Raw genomic sequence first — 16,142 nt, 5'->3', positions numbered from 1 at the left:
GGATGAAGGGAAACAGGTCAATAAAAGCATTTGGCTCAACTTGTAGAATGGAAGTTGGCACTGAATTACACTACAATCTTTCTAGAATAAAGTGATGCCCTACACAGCTTTCAGGTTCTGTTGCTTGCAGAACACATGTGATTTTTCTAACAGCAGTAATAATACCACCAACACCGCCATCACTATAAATCTTCCCAAACAAAATGGGATAGTTCTGCCCCTAGGATCATACAATCAAAATTTTGACAGCGAAAATCACATCTGTCATAACATTTTCCAGAGGGGTAACTATGTTGCAGCAATACCAACAAAGGGGAGTAAAAAAGAATCATTCCCCACTCGCTGTGGCTGAATTTATGTTATTCCACACCATTCATTTCAATGGGGGCACGGGGGATGTCATAAATAACATACTGAAAAAATTGAGGACTGAAAAAAATGACAACAGCCCATCCTCTACCAATTACCTATTTTTCTACTGCCATCTCTGCCCCCTATGATTCCTGTTATAGAAACCTCAATATAAGTAAAGTCCATCCTTGTGAGAGAACCGCTGAATTCTGAATTCTGGCAGAACCCATCCACTCAGAAGGAGTGGCCATGACTGCAAATTTCCTTCTAGTTCTGGGCAGAAAATGAAAAGGTGATAGATTTTCCCTTTGTTTTAAATATTCCAGCTCATCTGAGTGCTTCGTTTGCTGCCCAACTGGGAACGTGAAAAAACTGAAAGTGTGGAGTGTAAATTAGGGAAATAAATATATTTTCCAAGTGATTTTAGCTCTCTGGGATACATAGCGAGACGAGAGGGGCAAAACAGGTTGAATTGCCAAGAGGAAAAGGCGCTCTCTGAAGCAAACCACAAGCCAGGCTCCACCTTCAGGCAAATAGACAAAATAATTCTGAAGCAAGCCTCATCTGCCAGCTCCACTGTGGTTTCCATTTATACATCTCATTCCCACCCACCTCTTCACCTCAAACACATCCCTTCATTTCTCCCCTCTCTTCCTGATTTCCAGATATATAGAAATCCATATTGCCAAGCCACCCCACATGCCCCCTCTCAGTAATTTAGTTTCTCCGATAAAGAAATTCAGCTGTGATACTTATCCAAACACTCAGAATCTCATCCTGCCTGGCAGGCAGATATAGAAGCCCAGCTGCTCAAAAGGTAGTTCTTAATTCAACAGCTTTGAGTCCCAGCTGTGCTTTATCCAAATAGATAAGAGAGATTGTGGCCACTTCACAATCGCTGCTGCTGAAATACGGGATTGATGGGCTCTCTCTGATCTCCCATCCTTCACTGGAAGCTGCCTTATACGGAATCTGCAGTCTGCACTGACCGGTAGTGGCTCTCCAGGATTTCAGTAGCAGAAGATACTCCCAACCCTACCTGAAGTGCTAGGGAAGATTGAACCTGGCGCCTTCTGCATGCAAAGCAGATGTTCCACCACTGAGCTATAGTCTTCCCCGGCTTTCAAGGCCTGACTGACTGCATGGTTCGGTCCATGTCAGGGGCTGGCGGGACACTGTGGACTGGTGGCTGGGTGCTGAGGAGTGGGCACTGGGAAAAGGGGGGTTGGAGGCTGACGTGGAAGAAGGGATCAGTACAGGGCCGGATTTAGGTTTGATGAGGCCCTAAGCTACTGAAGATAATGGGGCCTTTATATGTCCAGCTGTCCTTTGTCAACAACAAATTGTCGCTGTTTTTTGTGTTGAATACATGTTATATGGTAATTTATGGACCTAATAGGTATCTTAAGGAAATCAGCCCTGAGTGCATTCTTAAGGAAATCAGCCCTGAGTGCTCACTGGAAGGACAGATCGTGAAGCTGAGGCTTCAATACTTTGGCCACCTCATGAGAAGAGAAGACTCCCTGGAAAAGACCCTGATGTTGGGAAAGATGGAGGGCACAAGGAGAAGGGGACGACAGAGGACAAGATGGTTGGATAGTGTTCTTGAAGCTACCAGCATGAGTTTGAGGAAACTGCTGGAGGCAGTGGCAGACAGAAGTGCCTGGCGTGTTCTGGTCCATGGGGTCACGAAGAGTCGGACACGACTAAACAACAACAACAATAGGTATCTAGGGACGCGGGTGGCGCTGTGGGTTAAACCACAAAGCCTAGGACTTGCCGATCAGAAGGTCAGCGGTTCAAATCCCCGCCACAGGGTGGGCTCCTGTTGCTCGGTCCCAGCTCCTGCCCACCTAGCAGTTCGAAAGCACAAAGTGCAAGTAGATAAATAGGTACCACATCAGCGGGAAGCTAAACAGTGTTTCCATGCACTGGTCTGGTTCGCCAGTCATGCTGGCCACATGACCCGGAAGCTATACGCCCAATAAAGCGAGATGAACGCTGCAACCCCAGAGTCGTCCGTGACTGGACCTAATGCTCCCTTTACCTTTAATAGGTATCTAAAGCCATTGGCACATAACAAATAGGAGCCTACACAACACAAAACACTGTTGCTGTATGTAGGTTTTATTGTTTTTGTTTTTTATCTTGTATTTTGGAAATGTACATCCAGGTTTTTTTCTTTAATTTTTTTGGGGGGCCCCCAAGAGAGTGGGGCCCTAAGCTATAGCTTGTTTAGCTTATATGTAAATCTGGCACTGGATCAGTGATCTGGAGGAGCCTGTAATAGCTGGGAGACGAGAGTCAGAGGCAGGAGATGCTGCAGGATGGGAGAGTGAAGAACAGGTACAGAAAGAGGCAGAGATAGCTCATGCTGGCACAGAGCCGAGGGCTTCCACTCCTCCTCCTCCTGGCCCCACCTCTCCTGCCCCACTGTCTCCCAGAACCAGGAGTGAAGTGGGAGGAGCAGAAGCAGGTTACATGCAAGCGGGGTCTGCGCCTGCTTGTAGACAGCTAAAATGGGGGAGATGAATAAGCCAAGGTCAGGGGCAAGGCCTATCTGATGCCTTAACTGCCTCATTGGGTGCACACCTAGAAGTAGCAGAGAAATATACTGTAGGACTGATGGACATGCCTTTCCCTAACTTGAAAGTGTATTTTTGACAATAAGTAGTTAATTTCTCACTCTGGACATTCTTGCCTTACAGCACTATGACAGTCCACCATCCAGGTGCTTCAAAAAATATTTGGGTTTCATGTCCCTGATACTTCAGACAGGAATTCTGAAGCACGGGAAATGTGCACCTCAGTTGGACTCTGCCTTAGGGATCCCACAGACTTCAAGCCATCCTGGCATTTAGTCTGAGAAAGAGCAGTCTGCAGAATCCACTGCAGAATTTTACCCCAAACCCCAGAGCACAGGAATGGCATGGTGGAGGAAGAAAAGTAGGGAAGCCCAGCTCCAATACATTTTTCATAGCAGGAGCACTATATATTTTTCAACAAAATATGTAAGTAAGATTCATGCTAAGGATCAGTGCTCACTAGTGTTCTGTTGAAAAATATTGGCTAATGAAGACTATTACGAAACAGTAGTATCATTCCAGAGACAGGCTTTTGAGATATCTTCCATTGAAACTTTTGAAAAACTATTGTGAGACTGTCCTCAGACATCTGTTTTGAACACACGGCTTGACGGTCCTCACTACCGCTCTGTTATATTGTACATATGAACTTTGATTGGCTTAGTCCTATAATTTGAACAATATCATTATTCTATTATATATTTCCTACTAACTATTAGACTACGTGTTGTGTTTGTATTGTCGCGATTGGTTCTTATTGCAACACAGGGCTTTGTTTTTGGATTATAGGCTGGGGCTCCATTTCAGAAGTCACATAACCCCTGCTTGGTTGACAGCTGACAGCAGCAATAGTTGACAGTTTGTTTCTGGGCTGAGTCAAGGTGCCCACACTAGTGTTTAAGGTCCTGAACATCTGAAGGACCATCTCCTTTCCAACAGACCCTCTCAGATGTCACAATCAATGGAGGTTGGTCCCTCTTGGTAATTCCACCAACCTCAGAACCTCTGAGGCAGTGGCTTGGGAGACAGCATTTTCTGCAGCCCCTAAGCTGCAGAATTCCCTCCCCATACCTTCATAATGTAGTTTCCATCATATGCTGATGGTGGACTTTCATCTTTCGAATTTCAGCAGCACCCTGTGCAAAGCCAAAATTTGGCACCTCCAAACTTCCATTCTCCATGTGCACTACAACATAGTTGCGGTGCCTTATGGCGCCCCCCTAGAGTTGGTGCCCAGTACAAGGGAACTGGTCACATTGTCCTAAATCTCCCTCTGCCTCCTCCTCCTCCTGTTTCTCCTCCTCCTCCTCCTCCTCCTCCTCCTCCTCCTCCTCCTCTCATTGAAGCTGCAACCACTTTGGCATTTCTCTATTGCAAATGAAAATCTATATGAAAATCCTTTAGATAAACACACCTACCCAGTTCTGTTAGCAAAGTGGATCAATGGTGCTTAGAGCAAACCCTATGGGTTCTATACCCAATGTGGTGCTAAGTTAAGAGTCACTTAGTGGTATAATTGTTTCGATAGCAAAATGCTTTGTGGCAGTGGAGCGTTGTGGTACAAGGGATCACAGAAGCAGGCTGCTGGTAACCTTTCCACACAACAGATTGCTCAATCCGTTGCCCCATGGTTTTCCCCTGGTGCAATTGTTGCATGGGATCCCTCTGTTGCCCAACATTCCATCATGCCTTGCACTAGCAGAGAATGTGGGGTGCAGCCCTCTGAAATCAATTACTATCTAAAAGCCCCATGGGTCTCCTCTATGCATGATTAAGACTGGATCCATCCTAGCGAGCCTATGGCAACCCAGGCACAATCTGATTCCTCTCTTTCTTTCTTTTAGTCTGGGCTATCCAGCTTGCAAAATGGAACAAAGAAAAGAGAAGCATCATCTAACAGGAGGCCTGCGGGAAAGAAATGTCTTTCTTACCACATTTGCAAAAGTTTTCCATGAACACTTGGCCGCAAGAATAAGTAGGTATTCTGCGGTTTGGGTGGCTGTTGTTGTTTCTTGTAAGTGAGCAAGGAGATATGCACCTTGGCATGAGAGAGAAAAAGAGTGTATGTGCCGGAAGACCAGAGGGGGGTTTACATAACCCTGGGAAGGTGTTTAATCTGACTTGTTGACATTCAGATCTGGGGAAACAGCTAATGCTTATGACACTCGGGCAGAATAATACCTGGAGTAAGCATAGCAGAAGCTAAAGGGAGGTGGCAAAGTGACATCATGGGTCTAATTGTATTGGGGAAATGCTAGAAGAAGAATCTCTGCATACATAAAAGATTTCAAGTTCATCCCCCCTTCCTGGAGTGCTAGGGAATGTATGGTCATCTTTGCAAACACAATGTTCTTCGGAGAAGAGACTGTCAGAGACTTCCCTGTACAAATTTCTTTATTTACCAGTAGGGATGAATAAAGCATAGAATTATAGAATTGCAGAGTTGGACTGGACCCATGGGTCATCTCATCCAACCCCCTGCAACCATCACAGCTAAAGAATATCTGGCAGGTGACCATCCAACCTCTGTTTAAAAACCTCCAAGGAAGGCTAATCCATCACCTTCCAAGGTAGCCCGTTTCACTGTTAAATAGGTCTCATGAATCTGCTGGTTTCAGTTTCTCATTTTTACACTTTTAAGTTCACTTTTCCACATTGCTTCATGTCTGTGATTTTTTTTTTTTAAAAAAAAAAGGTCCCATGAAAATTCACCAGCATTTTAGTGCAAATTTCTTCTAACGTGTGAGTGTGTGTAGAAACTAGAGGTGAAATTTACATTCATTCCTCCTCCCACTCTTGCCTCTGTCCCTGCCGACACTGGCACTTGAGCCCTGCCAGGTTGTCTAGAAGGAAATCAAAACAACTGGGAAGCTATCCTCCTCAAGCTCCACTGACCAAGAACCTGACCCTTCTAAGAAGAAAAACCTTGAAATGATGTCAGGTTTATTTTTACTTCCTAAGCAGTCAGTGGCTCACTTGCACGAAGTGCTAAGAGGCAGACATTCCCAACTGATGGCTGTGAAATTCTTTCTGTCTGCCCTTCCTGTAACCTCACACAGGGGGTCCCTTTCATTCCCTGCCTGACCTTTAGCCTGCAGGAGCCAGAAGAAGGCTCACAAAACATGTTGAACAACAGCAGCTCGTATTTTGGCAAAAAAAACCACAACAGAGCACAGAGAACGATGCAGATCCCATCAAAGAAATGGAGCGGTTGTTCTGCGTAGAGAAGGGAAGAAAGCGGTGAGAGATTCTGAAGTTGTAAAGCGGAGCATGAAGAACATAAAGAACTTGTGTGCCCTTTGTCTGAGAAGTGAAGCAAAATAAATGTGCCAGAGGATCTGGTAAGACCAGAGTTTAGGAACCTTTTCTAGCCTGGGGGCCGTATTAGGAGTGGTAGGAGGGGTCAGATGCAAAAGCAGGCAGAATGTAAATTTTTATTGTGTATAGTAGGCTGGTTTCTACACATATCCCCATCCCCCTCTTTATTATAGACCCATTGGCTGGATAGCTCAGTTGGTTAGAGCGTAGTGCTGACAGTGCCAAGGTTGCAGGTTCAATCCCTGAATGGGACAACTGCATATTCCTGCACTGCAGGGGCTTAGACTAGATGATGTGATTCTATGAGATATCCTCAATCCAGGCAAGCAAGAGGCATTATCAGAGTTCAAGGACACATTTCAGCCAGGGAGAAACACTCAAGGAAAACAAGAATCAGGACCAGGAAGGGGTGCCACCTGTAGAGAAAGCATGTGACCTGACGTGTCCCAAGGGCCAGAGGGAGAGGTCTGGGGGGCTGCTTTTGGCCCCTGAGCCTGTTTTCCATTCCCGCGTTAGGCCTCAACTGCAAAACTGCAATACCATTCTGGTTTAGAGGGGAAGGCAGGGAATCCTCCTTTCATCTCCACGCTCTTCCTGTGCAGCTTTCGAGGCTGTTAGAATGGATATACAAGTTAATAGACACGAGCGCATTCCTAATTAGGACATGCTCCCCAGTTCCACACACTTGAGCAAGCAGCAGCAGTGATATTTTGCATCAATCATTTCTTTCAAACCAAGCACCTAGTAAGATGAGGAGGACTCTCCTTTCGGGTAACTGGAAGCAGATCAGGAGCTGCTATAGGATGATGATGATGATGATGATGATGATGATGATGATACATTAAGCCACATCCAGGCCACCATGCATTTAAAGCACTGTGATGCAACTTGAAATAATCCTGGATTTCCCCATAGAATTCTGGGAGCTGTAGTTTGAGTGATGATTTTCAGAGTGGTTTTAATATAAGTGGGGAGAGCAATGTTGCACTCAGGTCCTCCTTGCAGACTTCCCTCAGGCATCTACCTGTAGTTGGTCACTGTGAGAAAACAGGATGTTGGACTAGATGAGCCATTGGCCTCATCCAGCAGGGCTTTCCTTATGTTCTTATCAATGCACAGAGGAGGAGGAGGATAGTAGTGGGAAGATGGATTCTCCCACCAACCTTTCTTGATCACCTCTGCATGCCTTAATGGTTTCCTGCATGCAGAGCATCAGAAGATGGCTCAGCCCAACCTGCCTCTCAGGGTTTCCTTTAGTTATTTATGTAAGGAAAACCTCTAAAGGTCCTCAGAGTAATGGTGGAATACCAAAGCTTATTATTGTTCTTGATGTTTATGTATTTCAGTAGTGAGGAACCTATGTGAGTCAAGTGTATTTGCCTTTAAATGCAAACTGGATTGAATTTTTTTCCCTCCACCCCTAAACTGGAATTGGAGTACTAATTCAAATGTATAGCAGGCATCCGTAAGCCCAGAAAATATATTCACCATCAACATTCACAGAAGAGCTGTTGTGATCATGTCTGTCAATTTCATCCTGGTCCCATAATCCACTCTTCGCGTGGGCCTTGCCCTCTCTGTTAGAAGTGGGTTCAGTAGGCAGAAAAATAATTCAGATCTATAAAGCCCCGCCCCCCCAAAAAGGAGTCAATCTATTGATCACATCCACTTGGCTCTTTTCTGACACACTGTTCTCAAGTCTGTTATTTACTTGGTTGAGGAGTTCCCATCATTTCAGCTGAGAGGGTTTTCCAAAAATAATAAAATAAAAAGTATTTTTAATGGTTTTTTTCCACAGCATCCTGCCGATTGACGGCTTTCCGTGGAACCGTTAACACTGCAATTGCCTGGTCCCTAGTTACAAGCCATCTCTGCACGTTTACTTTGTCACAAGTAAACTCCCACACATAGCAATAAAGCTTAAGGTAATGACTTGTTCGGTACAAAGCTAGCAATTTCCTGTCAGCTCAGTTTACAAACGGCTACCTCTCGGGTTAATTTTCAACTGCGGCTTTGGTAGGGAAGCTCTTCAGGCACTGCTGTCATTGACGCTTACCCCCTGAAGCAAAATCTAAGCCCAAAGTTTCCTAAGGGGGAGAATGAGGGTGTCCATGTAACCTACTATACTGTAGGGCAGCCTTCTATTGGAAGGGCCTGTCAACAGACAGTCCTCTATCCGTAGGCATCCTCTGCGTGCAGGGGCTGTCCATGCAAAGTCCAGCATAAAGATCAAGAACAATATGAAATTGCACATACCTGGACAGCAGACTGAGCAGGCACATTATTAGAGAGTGTAGGAAGGCATCCATTTCCATTGCAAACCGTGTTAATCGCAGGCAGTGTTGCTTCTGTTCCATTGCAGTTCAACTTCCAACGAAAACCACATTGTTCATTCCACTGTGGTGGAATTTTACATAATTAATAATGTAATTAATTACATTGCTCTGCACCATTCATATCAGTGCAAAGGAAACGCACTGCAAATGGGTGTGGTCGATTACTTGCCATTTGCTGACTGAAAACAACCACAGCGAATACTGATTGCTTTCACTGAATTGATTTGTGTTCTGCACGTGGCACAAATATGCAAACGTTGCCAATATCCTCTCCAGATTTGTCAGGATTCTCTAACCTCCTTACACCCAAGTTAACTGTTCACAGCCTTTGCCACTACAGTGAGATTTGTGGTGTTTCGATTTAACTGAGAGTAATCATTTCTAAACCTGCATCTACATAAATCAACACAGGCAGATGTTATGCAAATCAGTGTCCTCTTTTTTTATTTTAGGCAGATGTGGCCACCCTGGGTCTGAACTGCCTTTAAAGCAATCTAGATGGGCATCGTACAGCAGCTAATGCCATAGTTTAACCAGTGGAGGCTGGTCCATTATGGCAAAGCTGGTACTGCCCCACCAATTCTCCTTCACTCACCACCCCTGCCCCTGCCCACTCTCAACCAATCAGCTTCCTTCTCCTGAGTCTCAGTGTTGCCCTTGTAGAACTCAACAGGGAGGAAGGTGGGAACCAAACGAGAATGTGTTGGCTCTGCTTTGCCTTTGGTTCTGATGTCTGACCCCATCTCCTCTTGGTCTCTTGGCTTTCTGCCCCACTGGCCCCGAATGAACACTAGACACCACAGTCTTTAGCTGTGTGCTGTTAGAAAAAGCCCTTTTTTTTCTGTTCTGAGCTTTCTAACTTGCCCACTGTACATCTGAGGAGGAAAAGCCCTTTGATAGACATAGCAAAGATTTCATCTGTTCGCCTTCGAAATGTGGTGAATTAAAAAGCAGAAGTGAGGGAAGTCTGGCAGGTGTTAACCTTCCCCCGAAAGGATTGGTAGGCCTGCACCACCACCTTACGGAATCAGTGAGTGCCGAATCCTCCAAACAGACTTCCTGTTATTTTTAAGGATGTGTTAGAATTAAATCTTTGTAAAATGTCTGCCACCGCCAGGCAGGAGAGCCCATTAATCAAAAGACTGGGCCTCTCCCCAGTTGTCTAGGCCAGGGCAAGGCAGCAGTTGATAAATTACACCTGGAGGTAACTCATAAATCTGAGGAGTAATTTTCCTTTTATGAACAGGAGCCAGCGAGAAGAAGGATTCTGGCTGCCGGATGCATTTGGCTTGGAGAAGCATGACTGGACCTGGCTTCCAAGCCAAAGGCGGCCTCCCCAAAGCTCTCCCGTACACATTTCCCAACTGAAGTGCCACACATTCCAGCAGTGTCACCTGCAAGAAAGACATAATGCATAAATGTGATGAGTGTGTGTGTGTGTGTGGTGTCAGGCGGTCCATGTGTCCTACTTTAACAGATAACAGCAGGGCATCCCTCTGCTTGAAGGGTTGTCTTGTCCCAAGTCCAATTAGATAAAGGAAACTAAGAGGAGAAAAGCAGGAAGAGCCTTGAAACTGCCCATCAGCATTTAGCACCTGGGCAGCAGACTGAGCAGAGACGCAGATCAACTGGTACCCGTCTTAAATTAGGGCCGCAGGAACTCAGAGCTATAATTTACAGCACCCTTAATAAGCTACAGTTCTGAAAATTATTTGTGGGGAGCCACGGGCTTCAAAGATGCTTCAAATGCACTGTGTGGGTGTGACCTTCAACTTTTGACTGCATTTAAAACCTGCTGGAATCCTCTTTCCTGACTCATGTGTTTGTTCCTGAACCAGGCTGCCTATTAAAGAGAGACAAAGTGGTACTTCCTGGTGCATCTCACCAAGCGAGGTCAAGCCTAATGAGGTTTTAATTGTCTTGTTATATCTATTAAATCTATATTATGCAAGCACAGGCTCTCTTCAGATTATCTGCATGTTATAATGTGCTTCATAAGAAATATCTCTTAAGAATTCATTAGCAGTGTTTCCGCTTGCAGAACATCTCTAGAAAGAGAGAGCTGTCCATAATCACGGTTAGCAAATCTAGGGGTTTGGATCTAGGATTATCATCTGGCTAGAAAGAAAAGAAAATAAAACAGGCACTAGTCTAATGCCTTTAAACATGCAGATCTACCAAAATCAGTGAGTGAAGTTTTTCATAGGCACAGAGCTAAGCAGGATCACTGGCTCATTGCTGCAGATCAAAATAAAAAATACAGTGGTACCTCGGGTTACAGATGCTTCAGGTTACAGACGCTTTAGGTTACAGACCCCGCTAATGCAGAAATAGTCTCTCGGGTTAAGAACTTTGCTTCAGGATGAGAACAGAAATCGCATGCTGGTGGCGCAGCAGCAGTGGGAGGCCCCATTAGCTAAAGTGGTACCTAAGGTTAAGAACAGTTTCAGGTTAAGAACGGACCTCCAGAAAGAATTAAGTTCGTAAACCAAGGCACCACTGTAGTAGTAAGTAGAAACAGAGATTCAGTAACAACAGGGCCCAACCAAATACAGTGGTACCTTGCGTTACAGACGCTTCAGATTACAGATACTTCAGGTTACAGACTCTGCTAACCCAGAAATAGTACCTTGGGTTAAGAACTTTGCTTCAGGATGAGAACAGAAATTGCATGGTGGCGGTGCTGTGGCAGCGGGAGGCCCCATTAGCTAAAGTGGTACCTCAGGTTAAGAACAGTTTCAGGTTAAGAATGGACCTCCAGAACGAATTAAGTTCTTAACCCAAGGAACCACTGCACATGTAAAAGCATAATAAAAACAATAATGCAGCCAATTACATGACAGCAGCAAGTACATTATCATATAGTATCCAGAAAATCAAGGTTTTACCTTGCTGTTAAACCCCAGTTGTGAAGGATCCAGCTGAGCCTCCTGCAAGAACACAGAAATATAGGAAGCTCCATCTAGTTCAATGTTGTCCACACTTACTGGCAGCACCTCTCCAGAGTGCAAGGCAGAGTTCTTTCCTAGCCATATCTGGAGATGCCAGGGATTGAACCAGAGACCTTCTGCATGCAAGGCAGATGTTTAACCACTGAACTATGGGCCATCCACAAAGGAGTTCCATAATCTACAGTAGGTGCTACCCTGAAGAAGGACCTGCCTCTTGTAATAAAGGGTGGAGGCATACAGAATGTAGCCTCTCAAGATCAGTAGAGTAAATATGGCCATATGAAAGGTAGTGGCCCGTTCATATGGGAGTTGGTGGCCTTTCAGCTACTGTGGCCCTAGACCACTGAGGTCAGAGACAGGGAACCTGTGCCCCCACCCCCCATGGAGTTGATCTCCCATTAGCCCCAGCTAGCATAGTCAGTAGTCAGGGATGATGAGGAGCTGTAGTCCAGCAACATCTTGAGGACTGCAGCTTCTGCAACTCCAGCTGAAGAGTTATAAAAATCAAAAATAGCCTGGAAACCAAACAAGAGCCAATCAGGTTCTCACAAAATTGGAGATATGTGTTCCATACAGCATATTCCTATTTATTTATTTATTTATGCATGCATGCATGCATGCATGCATGCATGCATGTTCCAGTTTACAGTTTACATGCATTTAACATCTTAACATTTACAGTCTACAGTTTACATGCATTTAACACACAAGAGCCAGTGTGATTAAGAGTGGTTAAGAGTAGTGGACTCATAATCTGGTGAACCGGGTTCGCTTCCCTACTCCTCCATATGCAGCTGTTGGGTGACCTTGGGCTAGTCACACTTCTCTAAAGTCTCTCAGCCTCACTTACCTCACAGAGTGTTGGTTGTGGGGGAGGAAGGGAAAGGAGAATGTTAGCCGCTTTGAGACTCCTTAGGGTAGTGATAAAGTGGGTTATCAAATCCAAACTCTTCTTCTTCTTCTTCTTCTTCTTCTTCTTCTTCTTCTTCTTCGTCTCATACTCCTATATCGACTTCCCAACCTATCCTTCAGCGACATCCTATTTCCCTTTCTTTGGTTCTCTACATCTCCTTGGTTCTTCCATCCTTTTTCATCCCTTCAATTCACTTATCTTGTCTACTGCTGACCACAGGTTTATCCCCACTTGCAAATTTACCATAATGCCATCTCTTTCTAAGCATTCTCCAAGACAATCCCACTCGCATCTTGTTTTAATTTCATCCCAGTTTCTTATTTTGGCCATCATGCTCACAAAGCTCCACAAATTCTATTAATTTATGCAACCACTGCTCCTTGGTTGGGGTAGCCTTTCTTTCCAGTTCTTTGCACATAAACTATTCTTGTGGCTGCTGTTGCATTAACAAATTCTTAACTTTCTTTGCTATCTCCTCTCCTCGTACAGAATATTCTAAGAACATAAGAAGAGCCAGTGGCCCATCTGCAAGCAAAGGAGATGATTTACCGCTGAACTACTCCCCTTCTCCAAACCTGATTCTGACATCTGACATCTAAACCCACCATTGAATTCCAGAGCCCACCAATACAGTCATACATCGGGTTACAGACACTTCAGGTTGCGTTTTTTCAGGTTACGGACCACCGAAACCCGGAAGTACTGAAACGGGTTACTTCCAGGTTTCGGCGGTCGTGCATGCGCAGAAGGGCTAGATTGCGCTTTGTGCATGTGCAGAAGTGCCAAATCGCAACCCGCGCATGCGCAGATGCGGGTTGCGAATGTGATCCATGCGGGATACACGTTCACAACCCACAGCATTCGCAACCCGCGTCTGCGCACGCGTGGGTTGCAAACGTGCATCTCGCACAGATCACGTTCGCAACCCAAGCGTCCACTGTATATGGGGGCAAATGGCCACTCTTCAAAGCAAAGGAAGAACAGGTCCCATCTCTTGCCAAGGGCATTTCTCTTTCTCCCTCGTATACAAGCTTCCATGCAATAACCTGTTTTCGACTCTCTGTGTCCTCCGCTTGCAGCCTGCAGAGTGCCATCACACATCAGTGTGAACCGGCAAGGGAGAGGAGCCCTTTGGCAAGCCACTGTGAGATTTCATGCGGCTTTCAACTCTTGCTCCCGCTGCAGTAAGGAGCCACTCTGGCCTGCAAGCTGCCTCTTTATGCTTTAAAGGGCAGACTGGGGGGAGCTACAGACCTCCGCTGTGACTTCACACAGCGCAGGTAAAAGGAGCAGTCGAAGTGTGCTTTGCTACGAAAAAGCGAAGAACAGGGGAAACAGCCTCCTCTTTCCCCAGGAGTGCAATTAGCATTTTTTAGATTGGAATAGCTGGATAGCCTGTCTGCACCATTTGCCTAAGCAAAAGGGCTTGGCTCTCAAGGAACTTGCCATTTAAGTTTGGACAATGGGAGAAGTGGGACAGGGGCCTTTTGCCAAGTCAGACGATTGGTCTATCTAGATCAGTATCATCTACACAGACTGGCAGCAACCCTTCAGCGTTTCAGACAGGGAGTCTCTCTCTGAGCCCTGCCTGAAGATGCCATTGGGGATTGAACATGGGACCTTCTGCCTCACAGGAACCAAATCCAGAGAACCATGGGTTCTTGGGCACCCACAGTAATATAAATGTGGGGGCTGGGCACCCACAAAGTCAACGAGAAAAGCCAGCAGGTGGCAGCAGCGCTGCCTCCAAGAGAGAAGCAGTTCAGCTCCACCCTCCCCAGCCAGCCAGCAAGGCACCCCCTTTTCGAGGGGATGGGACCCAGACACTCTCTGCCTCCGAGTCCGAGCTGCTCTCTGCAGAAAAGCAAGAGAAGGAGGAAGAGGAGCTGCCGCCGGTGCAACACAGACATGTGATGTCACACACACATGCCTGTATGTAGTATGTGTGATGTCACACACACTATGTGCTGGTGTGTGCATCTGACGTCACACACCCACATTGTGGTGGCGGGCACCCACAGTTCTGAGGGCGAGATGGCACCCCTGTTCGGCATGAAAGGTAGATGCTCTACCAATGAGCTATGAGCCTTCCCCAAGGAGGAGAGGAAGCTAAGGAAGGGTTGTGCCGGGGTGTTGAGATGAAGGTGAGAAATTACACCTAGGCTTGCCGATCAGAAGGTCAGCGGTTCGAATCCCCGCGATGGGCTGAGCTCCCGTTGCACTGTCCCAGCTCCTGCCAACCTAGCAGATGAAAGGACATCAAAGTGCAAGTAGATAAATAGGTACCACTCGGGCGGGAAGGTAAACAGTGTTTCCATGCACTGCTCTGGTTTCGCCAGAAGCGGCTTAGTCATGCTGGCCACATGACCCGGAAAAACTGTCTGTGGACAAACGTCGGCTCCCTCGGCCAATAAAGCGAGAAGAGTGCCGCAACCCCAGAATCGTTCACGACTGGGCTTACTTAACTGTTAGGGGTCCTTTACCTTTTTTATGTTGATGCTTGTGGGGAGAAGATTATGAAAGGAAGTTATAGGTCAGCATTCTCCACTGTGGCGCCCATGGGCACCCATGTACTCACAGAGGTCTACCCTGGTGCCTGCAGGTTCCCTGGCCACAGGGCATGCTGGTTGGGATTTATGAGGGTTGGAGCTCCACCACATTTGGAGGACCACGAGTTCCCCATCCCTGCTACTATAGGGTCTTCTGCCCCTTTGGCCTATATATGGCAGTGTGCAATTTGTGAGCAACCTGCCCTACTGGTCTGACATGTGGCTCGTCCTTTTCCTGTCTCTGTGGGTCTAAGCAGTCAACGTTCTAATTCTTTGTGACTTCTTCCAGAAGCCTTTCATCACACCCCTGCTGGCTCTTTGTTCAGTGCCCACAGAGACACCTACTGGCCATCAAACATGCTGCAAGCAACAACAACAACAAAACTCATTCTGAACCCAACGTCAAGATCTGAAGCTGGATTCCCAAGATATCTTAGAACGGTTCAGAGCAAATGTTCTGGCTCACTGCAACACCGGTACTTTTAAAGGGGGTGGGGGTGGGAGGAAGCCTGTGCAGACTTTGCAGATGCAACTTGGCAGGCCTAGAGATTAAAACAACACCCCAGCAGGGCCTTTTTATGCTACATCAATGCACTTCTGAAAAAGCTCCATAGCTGAAAGCTATTACAGCATGAAGTGGCTCCTTCATCTACCTGCTCCCTCCAGATGAAAAGACCTGGCAGTTTCTAGATCCTTTGGAGAGAAGGAGAAAATAATACTGTATCTAAAAAAATAAAAAAATCCAAAACCAGATTAGCACTATAGTCATGCTGTTAATTACGGGTCATTTAGTTCTGTTAATCAATAGGCAGGCTTCTTTAACCAGCTAATTATGCTGAAGTGCTTCCACGCCAAACAGAGTGCACGGCTGATTATTAACTGAGAAAGGATAACACTTCTCTGTGTAATATAAGCCAAAGTCCCACTGCTTATGCAAATGCTACAGCCCAGGATCAGGGCATCTAGAGATGAGATAATTGCCCACGCAACCAACCAAATGGGCAGATTATGTCCTTATGAGCTGAAAGCATTGCTCTGGAATTCTTAGAAATGGAAAGATATTAGTATTTATACGTGGATATTGCAATTTGTTACTTTCTAGGGCTCTTCATGCCCCTCCAGACTTCCAGACAGAGACA

The 16,142-nt window shown here is 45.9% G+C and overlaps 1 long non-coding RNA gene across 1 annotated transcript; it reads left to right on the top strand.

The window, feature by feature from the left end:
* The first annotated feature begins 14,362 nt into the window (after positions 1-14,362).
* On the top strand, positions 14,363-15,756 carry LOC308466100. Its single transcript, XR_013980670.1, has 2 exons — positions 14,363-14,598; positions 15,293-15,756. It is a non-coding gene; the product is annotated as an uncharacterized lncRNA (long non-coding RNA).
* Positions 15,757-16,142: the final 386 nt, after the last annotated feature.

This window comes from Podarcis pityusensis (genome assembly GCF_964106645.2).
Source record: "Podarcis pityusensis genome assembly, chromosome: 16".
NCBI classification, from domain to species: Eukaryota; Metazoa; Chordata; class Lepidosauria; order Squamata; family Lacertidae; genus Podarcis; species Podarcis pityusensis.
This window is presented reverse-complemented; position numbering and strand designations above follow the sequence as displayed.